The sequence below is a fragment of the Anomaloglossus baeobatrachus genome, chromosome 3, assembly GCF_048569485.1.
Source record: "Anomaloglossus baeobatrachus isolate aAnoBae1 chromosome 3, aAnoBae1.hap1, whole genome shotgun sequence".
NCBI lineage: Eukaryota > Metazoa > Chordata > Amphibia > Anura > Aromobatidae > Anomaloglossus > Anomaloglossus baeobatrachus.
In genome coordinates this window covers 435,584,763-435,600,736 of record NC_134355.1, presented here as the reverse complement: position 1 = coordinate 435,600,736, position 15,974 = coordinate 435,584,763, and the positions used below count along the sequence as shown (strand labels likewise).

Below are 15,974 nucleotides of genomic sequence, written 5' to 3'. Positions count from 1 at the left end.
CATCAGCTAATACTTTAGATGTTTTGGGTGACGCCTAAAGACATAGCTCATCGATTAGATTTGAGGAAATAACTTTTTCATATGAATACATTGTGCTGACCATTTCTCCATCTTAGGTTGATACCATGGCTAATATCATGATATAAATTTTGAATGTGTGGAATGAATTTCCTCTTCTCCAATAAATTATCTAAATATGCTCTCAGATCTGCAACACATATATGCCTCATAGCCATAAAATCATGATTCCTACATGCTTTTTCAATGAGGCTCATCAAATTAGGTTTACTGTGAGACAAATCCAATCTGGCATGCTCCATTTATTGGTCTCACAGTGATATTCAGTAAGTTTTAATCTTATATATGTTCCAAAACACGAGACAGAGCAAAGTTGTAACTCTGTGGTAACAAGGAACATTGATAGCATGACTTTAATGCACCACTTCAGTTTTGTTTTGTTTTTTTGCTATTTCTACACCGGAGTAGTATCACTAATATAAGTTACAAGTCGCTATCTTCTGATGCTCTCAGCGCCACTCTGGTCTGCTAGTTGTGCCCTGTCAGATTCTTCCAGTGTTTCCTAGTCATTCAATGTAAGTCTATAAGAGCCAGAACAAGGCTTTCATAGTCTTACATTGAGAGCTTGTGACCATTAGCTTTTGGTCAGTCAGATGCAATCACGGATGACGGTGCAGGACGGGAGCACCAATGGGAAGAGAAGACGGCAACAGCATTTTACTACAGACAGAAAATATATATTAGTGATACCATCGCAGCGGAAAATTAATAAAAAGTCTAGATTAGTGCTTTGATAGCACTAACATTTTATTTCAAACTGTCCCCATGCATTAGATTACCTTTGGCCACAACACTAAATCTATAACAGGGCCCTAAATTATCATGTGTCATTTCAGGCAGAGGAACCTTTTAGGCCACTCAGGCCCGAGATGACCTTTGTCCTGAGTGTGAATGCAACCCAGTTCATTCCCAATCTTCACAACTGTCCATAAAGAAACATGTAAATAGGGACTGGTGGGGTTAATTGTGTCCAGAGCTGTTGGTTAAATATATATATATTTTTTTTCCCCACTATGGACTTACATTTTGTACTTTTTGTTAATGGGTCAGCGAATGAACCCAGTGGTCTGCTAGTAGGTTTGGATTTAAACTCTCATGGTTTGTGAAGGCTAAAGGACTATACTTTTGTTATCCCAGCTCACAACAGGGAGATACGGTCTTTAGTGCAAGCAGTCGCAGTGCTCACTTCCTGTTGATTAACTCGTTTGATCAGAAGGCTGGGAGACAGAAACTGGCAGTGATTGGATGTGAGGCTCACATGACCTTACAACGTCACGGGAACCCCAGGAATGCTAACCACTGCACTGCTGTAACGGCGCCGGTATGGGAGGTAAGTTTATTCTTTATTTTTTTACTTGGGGGAATCATGTGTAATCAGAAGTGGACAGCCCCTTTAAAGATGTTAAATGATGGTAAATGATGGTAAAGGGATGAACAAAAGTGAAATAAACATTTGTTTCTACAATTAGTAAGTCCATCACTTCTCTCATATATTCTTATTGAAAAAGACAGGGACAATTCACGATCTCATTTTTACCATATAGGCAACAACTCCCAAAACCAAATATTAAATACCCAAAAAGAAAAGTGTTTTGAATTTTGCCAAAATTAAACATAGTACCCAAATGAACAACACTAAATATGTTCAATATAATATTTTATGCAAATACCGTGTTCCAGGATACATAGAATTAAATAAATACATAACCAATGATGGGGTAGAGTGCAGGAAGGGGAAAGAACCCCACGTGAGATCAATTTAAATACAGTACAAGGGAGAGAAGGAGTATACAAAAATTGATGATGGTGCCAAACAGTATAGAACTATGAACTACTCTATAATGATTCTAACCCGTATACATCACTAGAGGATCACATATATATACCCTAATAGGCAACCAAATTCACTCACCCATAACCGGTCACGCAATGTCCGTCTATTACCAGGGCAGCGCTTGGGGACCGGCACTGTACCCCATCATTGGTTATGTATTTATTTAATTCTATGTATCCTGGAACACGGTATTTGAATATATTATATTGAACATATTTAGTGTTGTTCATATATTCTTATTGTTGGAAACTCAGCTGCCAGTGGTACCAATCAATGCAGCTATCAATTTTGTGTTACGTCACCACCGGAGTCCGCTCCATCGACTTCTACTTCGATCGCCAGGCGACGCTGTGTTCCTGCCGTGGATAGTGCTGGTGATGGGAGAGGAGTCGATGCCAGCGGTGCCGGTGGGCGCAGGCTCCGCTCATCCACTGGTCTGGGTTTCCTGGGGATCTGCAGTGCCACTGGCTGACTGTAGGTGGCTGGTGTCTCCCAGCTGAAGTACCATCATTCATCTACAGCCTATGGGAAGACACCACACCCTTTTTAATGCCCCTGCTTTCTGCTGACCTCTGCAGGAGATAGTTCTGAAAATTATGGCTCCTGTTCTGTCCTGTGATTTCGTGTGCTGATTAACGCTTTTTTCCTAACTAGCCTCCTGTCTGCTGTTTTTGTACCTTGTTGCCCGATCCGGTTTTGACCTCTGCTTGTTTCTGATTACGTCCTTGCCTGCCGATTCTGTCCCTGTTCCGCAATTCCTGGTTTGACCCTGCCTGACGACTACTCTCTCAGACTGCAGCCTTCCACAGGTAGTGATCTCCAGGGCCCTGTGTAATTCCAAATTCCTGTATAGGGGTTAAAGGGTTTCAGGGTTCTGGGGGTCCTGCTTGGTGAGTGGCTTCCCTCTGTCCTGTCCATTACAGCCTGTCTGAGTCTGTGGATCCAGGCAGGCGTTACATTTTGTTGGTCATGCCATGAGCAATCCTTTCTGCTGCTGGTGGCACCACAGTGGAATTGTATTTCTAATGTGACTACACAGGAACACATCATCAGACCTAAGGAATTGTGTTAGTACCAAACAACATCAGTAACTATAGAGAGAAAAGGCCTATCACTAGGAGAGACAGATGACAGAAAAAGATGCTGGAGCTGGTCGGCCACTACATCGTCTATATTGGCTGGTGATCTGTAGATGGGTTGACGAGTAAGCTGAAATGAGCTGAGGCAAATATTCTGACTATAAGGTCTCATTCAAACATCCTTTGTTTCCACTTGTAAATGTAATGATGTTTTTTTGTTTGTTTGTTTTTTTATCCGTGTGTTGGTTCCATTTTTCATCCGTGTCATTTTTTGTAATCCATTCATTTTTTTTGCATGAAAAAAGAAATCTATAGATTTTTAAAAGCTTCTCTATCAACTGCGCAGTAAAAAATGGACAGCACTCACACAACTTACAAAGGGTATTTGGTTGCTATATGTTTTTTTTATTTGGCTTACTCATTCACTTTAATGGGTGAGTTTGATCCATAAACTAAATAAAAAACAGACTTATCTTTTATGTTTTTCCGCAAACAAAAAATGGACAAGTGAACCCATTCATAAACTAAGAAGGGTACATGTTCTGTCCATAAACAACAAAAAAAGATCACTCGTATAAGGATAAGGCCTCTCTTTGAGTTCTTGAATTTTTGTTTTAGCCATTCCTAAATATATTCTTTCTCTGAGAAATGATTATGACTACAATGAGCAGTTTGCCAATGGAGGCAGTCCGGTTATTAGATCTATGTAGTGCAGTACATTACAGCCTAATGATTGATACTTGAGATAAAACTGGCCAATGTCAGGGAATTAAATCATCTCTGAAAGTGTGGAAGTTTTTATTTACAGCACACATCAAGAGAGCGGCTCTTATTTATAAGGCTTCTTTCCTTCATCCTAGTGATAAATTAATCGGATTTATTTGCACTCTGACCCTGTAGGACAGATAATTAACACCGGCCAGGAACGCTTAACATGCACTAAGCCAAAGTCAGAGGGATGAAGTCTAGAAGCAATCCTGCGTGAAAGCATGCTCAGATATCCTCACACAACGCTATTAAAGAGCTATGAATGACATGAATTTTGGAAACTTTTAGCCGAACTTTATTAAAATGCTATTGCTATTTTTGAGCTAATAGCTGAATGTAACATGGCCCTTCACACCGAGACATGCCATCACAGCTTTTTCCCACCAGTTTGCCTCCTTCATTCTGTCCTTAATTCATCTTTGCAAGGCTAAAGCACAACCTTTATTAATAGCTCATCACTGCTCCGAGTGCCTGCACCTATAATCAAGCACAAAAGAAACTGCCACTTATGAAAACAGCAATTATGTCCACGCTGTTGAGCTCAGTAGCTAGCCTCTGAAAGGGACAGAGCCAGAGTTGTGCTCTTACGGATAGTGCCCTGTAACTGGCAGCATAGAAAAATTGTTCTACTTGACAACTCTTCTGCTAATATTTGTGTCTGACATTCACCTAGACGATATAGAAAGTTTATTACTCCAACCTACACGTTATGTGACCCCCACGTAGTAACACAACCAGCAGGTACAATTTATTCTGTAACATAGCACCTTATTATTAAATCCGAATAGAAGTACCTCTATTTTGGAGACACCGTGGCTTCCTAATCTAAACAAATTGGAGGGGCTTGAGGGATGGAGCATGAGGAGGCTGACCAGACTTATACATATGTTAGACGGAGAAGGGATTAAAACATTCTCTCAACTACAAACTGAATTTGGGCTACATAATAGAGAATTCTATAAATACTTACAATTAAGGCATACCTACCTAGCGGACAGTTCGGTAGCGGCTCAGAGGATACAACATAACAGGATAGTTCAGAGAATAGAATTTTCAAGTGGCACATCTGGATTAATATCAGCGCTGTATAGTGATATATTAGATAGAATACTATTGAATCACACAATGGACTCTAAAGAAAAGTGGGAGTGGGAGATAGGTCCTCTTGAAGATAATCAATGGGCCGGAATACTAGAAAGAGTCCCTGACCTATCCTTGGGAGAAGCTTACAAACCATCACAGCTGTATGTAATACACCAAGTATATCGAACACCTAAATTTCTTTTTGAGATAGGGGCCAGACCGGGCTCCTCCTGCCCTAGCTGTAAGGCAGGCTCCGCTGCCATGCTCCATAAGTTGTCGTCATGCCCTAGCCTGGAAGTTTTCTGGAGAGGGATAGTTGGAATTAACAGACTAATTAGAGTTGGAATTAACCTAACTGATCTAAGGCTATGTGTCCACGTTGCTTTTTATCTGCTTTTTACCTGCTTTTTTGCTGCTTTTTCAACTGCAGCGTTTAATGCCAAAATGGATGTGTTCTGCTTTTCAAGCAAAGTCTATGGGAATTTGGGTTTCTTGTGCCCACTATGCAGTTCAAACTGCAGCCTTTTTCAGGCAGAACTTTGGACAAAAACTCAGCTTTGCAGGGCAAAACCCAAATGGCAAAAACAATTGACATGTCGATTGTTTTTGTCATTTGGGTTTTGCACTGCAAAGCAGAGTTTTTGCCCAAATTTCTGCCTGAAAAAGGCTGCAGTTTGAACTGCATAGTGGGCACAAGAAACCCAAAGTCCCATAGACTTTGCTTGAAAAGCAGAACACATCCATTTTGGCATTAAACGCTGCAGTTGAAAAAGCAGCAAAAAAGCAGGTAAAAAGCAACATGGACACATAGCCTAAATCTCACACCCTTTGTGTGCATATCGGGATATACTGAAGATCTGACTGTAGATGAAAAGGGAAAGCTAGCTGTATCCCATATGTTATTCATGGTTAGAAAACTGATCGCACAATACTGGATCTCAGACCAAACCCCAGCTATTTCAGAATTTATTAACAAAATAAACTGGTTAATAAACTTAGAAAAGGGGATATACTTGAAAAGGAATTGTATTCTTAAGTTTGACAAAATATGGGCCCCGTGGATTGATGATTTGGGTCTAGCATCTAGGGATGTTTAGATTTCGCCTTGGCCTGTTCTAAACTGAAATTGGGAATTGAGCCCTATTGAATGTACTCGCAGCATATTATAGTGAATCATTTGCTTGAAGCTCCGTCGTTGCTGCCACTGTGCATAACGGAAATAGCTACTGGACAGTATCCACTGATTCAAGAAAATGGGTAGCAAAGTGAATATAGAAAATAGACGCCTAAAATTTACCTTTTATTGGTTCAGCATTAAAAATGTCACAAAAAGTAACCCAGAGGTTAAAACAAACAAACAATTAAGGGTACCTTATAGCCAAAAAATCATAACAGGCAACAAGATCCCAGGATAGAGGGAATCTGACAATAGGTTAACTATATATGGCCATAGGTATATGTGTCATAAATGGCAATTCAGTGTCAGTGCCCCAAAATATATAAGAGGAGGAATAGGGAATGGTCTCACCAATCCGCCGTGATGTTCTTTTCTTGCCTCAATGAAACACCGCTGCTGGACATTCTAGTTGTCAAGGGTCAGATAACCTGGTCCTCATCCTTCTGACACAGGATCCCCATGTACACAAAACCAGCTCCTCCCGGAATAATGCCTGCGGTCCTTTGACATGTGTGTGCTATTCACATGGGTCTTGAATGAACAGGATGTTTGATCTATTACTCCCCTAATGATTTTGGAAACGCGTTGGGAGATTGCTTATGCTTTTAGGAGCTGGTTTTGTGTACATGGGGATCCTGTGTCAGAAGGATGAGGGCCATGTTATCTGACCCTTGACAACCAGACTGTCCAGCAGCGGCGTTTCATTGAGGCAAGAAAGGGACATCACGGCGGATTGGTGAGACCGTTCCCTATTCCTCCTTTTATATATTTTGGGGCACTGACACTGAATTGCCATTTATGACACATATGCCTATGGCCGTATATAGTTAACCTATTGGCAGATTCCCTCTATCCTGGGATCCTGTAGCCTGTTATGATTTTTCGGCTATATGGTACCCTTCATTGTTTGTTTGTCATTGTTTGTTTTAACCTCTGGGTTACTTTTTGTGACCTTTTTAATACTGAACCAATAAAAGGTAAATTTTAGGCGTCTTCTTTGCTACCCATTTTTTTTTTTTTTTAGCACTGTGCATAACAAATAGCCGATGTTGTAGGAATTATGTTAACCTCCATTTGCTTGTTTACCTAATATTTATTTTTTCTTTCAAAAGAGCTGCGAGTCTTCAATACACGTCTTGAGTACTTATTGAATATTTCCTGGGTGGGTGGGATGAGAATTTTGGGGTTTGGTAACCCCATATTTGTGTGTTAATTATATTTTTAAATTTTCAATAAAAACATTTTGGTTAAAAAAAAAAATCCGAATAGAAGTAACAGCATAACAAATTATATTAGCATTTATTAGAAAAACAACAGAAATATAAGGAGCACTATAAATTGAAAAGTCCACAATACAGGTTAAACTGCAGCGTATAGAGTTAGCTTAGTTGCTGCTGATAGAGATCAGTGCCAGCTGTAAAGAACAGCTTGCAGCAATCATTTGTAGGGCTGGCTCCACACAACCGCAACCAACGTGTGACGTACATGAACATTGTGTGTCAGAAAACAGTTAAAATGGAAATATATAGAACAGTAGGCAATAGATTTTCTGCCACAGTCGATGTATAGACATAGGATCCCGGCTTAGCTGTTGAAATGTTTGTTAGATGTGATTTAAATGGAAAAATACTCAACTAAGAACTGTTTTTCTAGCTGATCAACCTCTTTAATAGAATAACCCTTTTTAGCTAATGGCACGGGAGGACTATAAAAAATGTGTTAAGTCTTGGCAACTTTCTCACCGCCTTTTGGTAGACTGCAGACTAAGGACTCGTGCGTCAATGCTGCTAGGGAAGGATTGCTGTTTAATACAGATATGGAGTATGCTAAGGATGTTTGTTAGTTTTTCAGATTAATAAAAATGATACAGAAAAAAATCATCTGATCACCTCCATCGGAGGCATGCTTAGGAATAGTAGGGTTCCTTGGAAGTTTAGGGGCACCATATTAGTGCTCTATTCAACATAGGTTTACTAAGTAATAAGCAGTAGTGTGCATTTAAGTCAAATATATGCTCATGGTCTAGTAAGTAGCTTTCTGACATTCTAAAAATGTGAGAGAACATAAACTTACATTTTAATAAAATATATATCACATGTCTACTGTGAAATTAATATATAGCTCGGTCACTTATTTTACATAGTGCCATTCATTCCACAGCACTGTACAGAACTCATCAGCACTGTCTCCACAATTTAAGTTTGCTATCACTCGGTCCTTATATTGTGGGATGAAACCAGGGAACCCAGAGGAAACCCTTGCAAACATTGGGAGGACTTGCGGGATTTGAGCCTGATACCACAGTGCTGCAAAGCAACAGTGCTAACCACTGAGCCACCATGCCGCCCTGCTATTGCTTCATTCATGTGCCTGTAGGTCCCCAAAATGTTAGAGCATTGTTATAACTTCTTCCTATATATCTAAAACACTGAGTTGTCAGTCTTGATTATTTATACAGTCACTTTATTATTGCATTTGCAATTTCCCCTTTTGTTATTTGCAAAATGAAGAGTTCCTGCACATTTCATCTTTGTGTGAGCGGATAATGTGTTTTATATTGTTTAATAATATTTATTTTATTTGTCTATATAATGTGCTTCCCTTTTTTTGGAGTGGTTTGTTCAATACCAAAGTTAGTAAGTTTTTCTTAATGTCAGTACTTTAAAGATTGCATGAATTACCAGTGTCATACATCATTTCTACAACATTAGCGAATGCTTCGTATTTCATACACATTTGCCGATGAGATCATTCTCTGTTGTGTTTTGCTTTCTTTTTTTTGCAATTGTTTTTCTGTTATTATGTTTACTTTTTGTTATAATATGCCAATATTCGGCATGACATTGTAATGTGCCAAAGTTTATGACTAGAGTTGAGCGAGTAACTTAATATTCGTAATCGCTATACTCGTAACGAGTACTTTGTAATATTCGTGTATTCGTTCTGAATAGCAAATACAATGCAAGTCAATGGAAAATCTGCTGGGCCCAACAAAGAGATCTGGGGGCCTGAGAAAAAGGCTGAAATGGATGGGAAAGTGGTAAAACTGAATGGGGAGAGCCTGGAGAATATTCCTGCATGCATTTCTGACTCACACATGGTTTCTGGGATCCCCTGAAGCCACACGGAAGAAGTACCGTGTGGCTTCAGTCTATCAATGCCCCTGCAGTGTATGTCGCACTGCCCTGGCCAGCCCTGCAGTGACTCACACAGGAGTGTGCAAGCAGCTGCGGGATGATGAGCGCTGAGATTAGGAGGCTCACTCAGATCATTACCGGCTGTGATGATATCCACTGAACTCGTGACGTCAGCGCTCAACATCAGCGCTCGTTACTGACTTCCATGATGCCGCGTGTCATGGTTGATGCAGGACGTTCCCATTACAAGGGCCTCCAATGACAAATAGCAGTTAGGCTGGAGTAGGAGTACTGTCCTGGTTTGTCTACTGCACAATATGCATAGTGTTTACAAAAATTAGCCCTATGGCCTTAGTCATGGTTGATGCAGGAAAGAAACTGCTTTATATGGAAAGGGGTGGACGTTAGTCGCTAAAATCAACAATTTGGGAGAATTTAGTTTGGCTTCATCTCATCTGGAGGGGTTGCAAACTGTGGATAAATCCAGTCTTGTTTAATTTAATCAGAGTAAATCTGTCAGCATTTTCTGTGGAGAGGCGTGAGCTCCCTTCAATGATGATTGCCCCAGCAGAACTGAAAACACGGTCTCACACTAGAATCCGGGAAGGCCAGCACATCAAAGGTGTATAAGGAAAGGTCGGGCCAAGTGTTCATCTTGGACACTCAATAATTAAAGGGAACTGAAGCATCAGAAAGGACGCAGGTATGGTCACTTAAGTACCCCTTGACCATGTTGTGCAACTTCTCCCACCTTGGCATTGTTACAGGCACAGATAGCTCTTGCTGATGTAATAGTTTATTGAAAATGGCCCAGTTTGCGCACATTTTACCCCCCACCTCTGTTGGACCTCGTGATGGTGTCTCTAACCATTAATCCTTGGTGTTGAAAAGAGCCGGTAACTCTGCCACCAGCGTTGCCTGAGGGTGATGTTTTCATCAACTGATCTACAACGACCCTTTTGAAGGATTCCATTGTGCAGCCCTTTGGTGACTCCAAAAGGAGAGAAGGAAATTTCTCCTTCTACCGTGGGTCCAGAAAGGTGGCCAACCAGTAAAGGTTGTTGGATAAAATGTGTATCACGCGAGGGTCTTGCCACAGACACTAACACATGAACTGTGCCTTGTGGGCCAAGCTGCAAACAGGCGAAGGTTCTGTGTCCCCACCAGGAGGATCAATACCCATACTCTCCTCATGCTGACTCGCATCCACCTCCTCCCCATCCCATCCATGCTGGACAGACATGAAGCTGGGGTTGAGAGTCCTCTGTGTAGCATTGGAGTCTCCTGGGTAGCACAGAAAAAAAGTCTTCATCCTCCTCATCATCACCCAGTGTAGCCCCAGAATATTGGCTGGGCACTATCACCCATGGGGAAATCTGGCTCCATAGCCACATGCTGTGCACTAAAGGTTCCTCTTTGAGATTATGCAGTGATTGTTTCAACAGACACAGCAGTGGGATGGTTAAGCTGATAATAGCCTGATCACCGTTCACGAGCTTGGTGCAGTACTCAAAGTTCTCAAGAACCTCACAAATGTAAGCAATCCACACCCACTCAACAGTTATGTGTGGTGGCTGACTCTGTCTCACTGGTATGTTGAAGCTGGTATTCAGCAGTAATCCTCGCCAACATATAGAATGTTGAGTTCAACCGCGTGGGCAGGTTGCACATGAGTCGGTGACTTGGCAAATTAAAGCGCTTTTCCAGTGCTGTAAGACCAGCAAAAGAGTAGAGGAATGGCGGAAATGGGCACTAATATGGTGCACATTCTCAAGTAGGTACGGCAAGTCAGGGTATGTTTGCATACATTTCTGAACAAATCGGTTCAGTACGTGAGCCATGCATGGCACGTGTACCAGCTTGTCGACCTTTAAAGCCACCACCAGGTTACGCCCATTGTTGCAAACGACCAGGCTGGGTTGGAGGTGCAGCGGGGAGAGCCACCGATCGGTCTGCTCTTTTATTCCTTGCCACAGCTCTGCTGCAGTGTGTAATTTGTGAACTAAACAGATGAGCTTCAGCAGAGCGTCTTGCCGATGCGCTGCTGCACAGCTCCCAGCTTGGCAGTGATGGGGAGGGTAATTCAGCAGAGGAGGAGGAGCAGGAGTAGGGGAGACAGGAAGTGGCATATGATGAGGCGGAAACGCTGGTAGAAGTTGGGCCTGCTATTCTTGGCGTGGGTAGGATGTGTGATGTTTCAGTTTGCGAGTTTGTCCCAGCCTCCACTAGGTTCACCCAGTGTGCCATGACAGATATGTATCGTCCCTGTCCACAACAACTTGTCCATGTGTCTGTTGGTAGGTAGACCTTTTCGGTTACGGCATTGCTCAGAGCACGGTTGAGATTGTTTAACACGTGCTTGTGTAATGCGGGGACTGCACAATGGGCAAAATAGTGCTGGCTGGGAACATTGTATCGTGGGGCAGCCACAACCAAGAGATCATGGAAACACTGTTCCCACAAGCCTAAACTGCAACATCTCCATGGCTAGTAATTTGGCAATGTGCGAGTTTACGTTTTGTGCCTGTGGGTGCGTGGCTGGGTACTTACGCTTCCTTTCCAAGATCTCAGGCACGGACAACTGTACGTTTCCCTGGGACAAGGAAGTGGATGTGGTTGATGTTTGCTGTGTCTGTGCAATTGCACCTTGTGGGCAAGATGTATGAACCCCTGCTTCCTGGACAACAGATTGTGAAGGACGTAGCACAGGCGACATGGCAGTGGTTTGACCAGCAAACACAAATTTGGTACCCTAGTGTTCAGCCCATCTACTGTGGTGCTTGGCTGCCATATGGTTCCACATACTGGTGGTGCTCAGGTTGCCTTTGCCCTGGCCTCTGTTCAGCATGGTATGGCAGATGCTACAGCTTACAATATTTTTCTCTGAAGGACTTTCAGAAAAAAAAATCCAGACAGCGGCTGAACACCCCCTTGCCCTGACTTGGGCCACAGCGGGAGTGCTCTTGGGAACAGTTGACCCAGTTCTTCTGGGTGCCTGTGTTGGTGCTACATATCCATATTCCTCTATGTTGCTGTGTTGGCTATGCATGTCAACGGTCCAGGTCGTATCAGTAGACTCCTCATCGACCACCTTGTCTTCTATCTCATCCTCCTTCGAACTTGAGATTGTAGGCTGACCTGATGGCAACTGTGTCTCATCATCATCATCCTCCACCTCAGGAGAAAGTAAATCAGGTTCCTGAAAATGGTTCTCTTCTGGCCGTAGATCCTCAAATACTTGTGCATCAACGCACGCCACCTCCTCACGTCCCTCTTCCATGCTGCACGGCAAGAGGCCAGAGCCAACCAATGAGTATGTACAAAACAGATCCTCAGAGTGGCCAAGATTGGGGTCATATGTATCCTGTGACTGATGAAGGGGAAAGAAAGGAGGACCAGGTTGAGGATTGGATGGGCCAGCCTTCTGTGTATCCACAGTAGACTGTGTGGTCGTGGAAGATTGGTTGCTGCTTGACAAATGCAAAGAGGCCTTGTCTGCCATCGAAGAATCTGCTCTCACTCTTCTTGTTTCCACACACATTTATGTTCCAGACTGGGAAATCTGGCAAGGAACATAGTGGATGTATCAAGCTTCTTATGACCTATAACAGACTCAGTGCCTTGCCGCCCACCACTGAAAACACCACGTTCCTTAACAACTGCCTTTTTTGTCATTTTGGGTTTTGCTGACATCTTTGCAGATGTTGATAGCCCAAGCAAAGAAAACTTTGACCCCAAAAATATTGTGGAGAAAGTACAAGTGAGTACTTTGTACTAGGCAGCACAAAATGGTAGAGTCCTACTTTGTATTTGCAAAAGTCGCAAGCAATGTATGAATGTGGCTTGCTGTGGACAGACAGCACAAGTCAGGCTGTGAAACCCTAAATATTGTGGAAACAGGAATGGTGCTTTACTGTATCAGGCAGCACTTAATGCTAGAGTCCTGCTTTGTATTTGCAAAGGCCACTAGCAACGTATGAATGTGAATGACGTGGACGGACGGCACAAGTCAGGCTGTGAACCCCTAAATATTGTGGAAACAGGTCCCGATTCCCTACCTAATCCACAATCTCTCCTTCCCTGCTGTGACTTTGTTCAGTGCTATCAGCTCTTAAAAGAGCTATTGTATTCTGGTTTCTGGACAGTACCATGGAGGTAGTGACACACACACACACACACACAGTGTGAAACATTCTTCCTACTTGGAAATATGTCCTTCTGAACGCTACACTGACCTATGCTGTAGGCAGCCCTGAAAAGGGCTTTTTGTGTTATTAAGGGGCCTACACTCTCCCTAGCAGCTGCTCGCTCTATACCTACGCTGATACAATGCAGGCTTCGGATGCAATGTGCACAAGATGGCGGCAGAAGGTCTTTTATAGACCCTATGACGCTGAGCGTCCAACCAGTCACAGTCTCTCACACACACATAGAATCTGTAGTAGGGAAAGAAAGGCGCAATAGGGTCTTACTCGGTATTAGGGTTTGAAGGGTAGAGAGAATGGATGCACTCACCTGGTCAGGTTGTGCCAGTCACAACCCCTGTGCAGACGTATGTGAGTGCTAGGATGGTTCAGCAGCGGGCCCGTCAAAGGTAAGGTTACTGTATAAAATCAGAAAATGAAAGACGGGTTTTTTGCCACGCTATGAACCACAAAGCTGGAGTTTTTAAAATTATTCTTTTATTGAGCCATTCCAACATGTTTCAAAGGCATATCCGCCTTCTTCTTCAGGGAAAAAAGAAACAGATGTTGATTCGACTCGGCCCTGTCGGTTCAGGGCTTTGTACTGGGTCTGAGTACCCTGCCTGGTGCTCCGGTATCCAGATGGCTCCCCATTTCAGTTCCGGCGGGCCACTACCCTGTCCCGGTCCCTTACGGTTCCACCGGTCGTCTTCCCGGTCTCCTGCAGGCGGCCACCACCGTCTGCCTCCTTTCCAATGGTCAAAGTGGAGAAGGAGAAGGGGTTAAACCCGCGCAATCCGCCAGATAAATTCAGAGGAGATGTTGATAATTCAGAACATTCTTTTATTCCATGGGTCTACGCGTTTCAAGGTCTGTGACCTCTTCTTCAGGACCAGTAAATCAACACTACATGTACATACAAATGAAGCTCTTTTATACCTGTGGTAACCACAAAGTACCGCCTCCCGGCACTTTGAAAAAAGTCAGAAGGGAAAGAAAAAAAAAAAAAATCTGCATGCATGATACAGCGTTTTTCACAGATATCATATACTTTGTAGAATGCTATTATACTGGTCATAAAAACAATTTATATGAGAAATACACATTCATAAAATGCAGCCGCCATTATCTGATGCTATCTATGGTGGTTGTGACCTCTCACAACCTGAATCGGTGAGTGTATTGTGATATATGCTAAACCGTATGTGTAATCTGGTAAAACCCTATCAGCGCTTCTCTTTTCTAGTTTCCTTTCCAATGGTAGTCTCTTGGCAGGCCGGGACACAGGATTGCCCGTGAACTTGACTGCTCTACACCTGTGCTTGAACTTGACTCCTCTAGAACCTGAACTTGACTATCTGTTTTCCCGCCTCCAAGCCTATGAACTCCTCGGTGGGCGGAGCCAACCGCCTGGCTCCGCCCCCCTGGTGTGGACATCAAACCTGGAGGGTGGTGAAAAGGTTTTTAGTTTGACTGGTGTTACCTAATCGGGAGGGGGTGTGGTGTTGTGTGTGACTACCTGGGACGACCCGACTAGTCCGGGGCGTAGTGATGGTCTGGGGTTGCTTTGGTGCTGTACAAGGTCAATGGGATTTTGAATAAAGAAGGCTATCGCTCCATGTTGCAACGCCTTGATTAGAGTCAATTTCATCCTACAACAGGACAATGACCCAAAGCACACCTCTAAATTATGCATGAACTATTTAGGGAAGAAGCAGGCAGCCGGTATTCTATCTGTAATGGAGTGGCCAGCCCAGTCACCAGATCTCAACCCTACTGAGCTGTTGTAGGAGCAGCTTGACCGTATGGTACGCAAAAAGCGCCCATCAAGCTAATCCAACTTGTGGGAACGTCTTCTGGAAGCATGGGGTGAAATATCTCCAGATTAGCTCTGCAAATTAACAGGTAGAATGCCAAATGTCTGCTAAGCTGTAATTGCTGCAAAGGCAGCATTCTGTGACGAAAGCAAAGTTTGAAGGAGAAAATTATTATTTCAAGTAAAAATCATTATTTCTAACCTAGTCAATATCTGGATTATATTTTCTATTCATTATGCAACTCATTTGATAAATAAAAGTATGATTTTCCATGGAAAAGACAAAATTGTCTGGGCGACCCCAAACTTTTGAACTGTAGTGTATCTCTCTGGTTTAAGGGCATAATAGTTCAGAGTTTGAAAATTGCCACATTTTCAACATTTTTGCCAAATTTCCAATATTTTCACAAATAAACGCAAAAACTATTTTCCTAAATTTACTACTAACATGAAGTACAATATGTCACAAAAACTGTCTCAGAATCACTGGAATCCGTTCCAGAGTAATTACCTCAGAAAATAACACTGGTAAGAACTGAAAAAAACTGGCCTGGTCAGGAAGGCAAAAACAGGCTGGGGGGGGTGAAGGAGTTAAGAATTTTGATAACCTAATCTAATTAAAATACATTTTGATAAGCAACACCTGACATTTTACTGTATAATATATAGGCTATTCATGGGCTGCTAAGGGGCTCATACACGTAGAGTCTGTGAATAACTTTAGACAAAACATACAGTTTCAACATGATCTGACAGTTTTTGGTTTGGACAGGGTAAGCTTATTGAAAATATGATGACCCGTCAGTGGAGGCAGCACT

General features: G+C 42.6%; 1 protein-coding gene across 1 annotated transcript in view; it reads left to right on the top strand.

Moving 5' to 3' along the window:
- Nucleotides 1-15,974, top strand: part of LOC142295390 (solute carrier family 12 member 9-like) — a 351,139-nt gene that overhangs the window by 319,438 nt on the left and 15,727 nt on the right. The window lies entirely within an intron of this gene.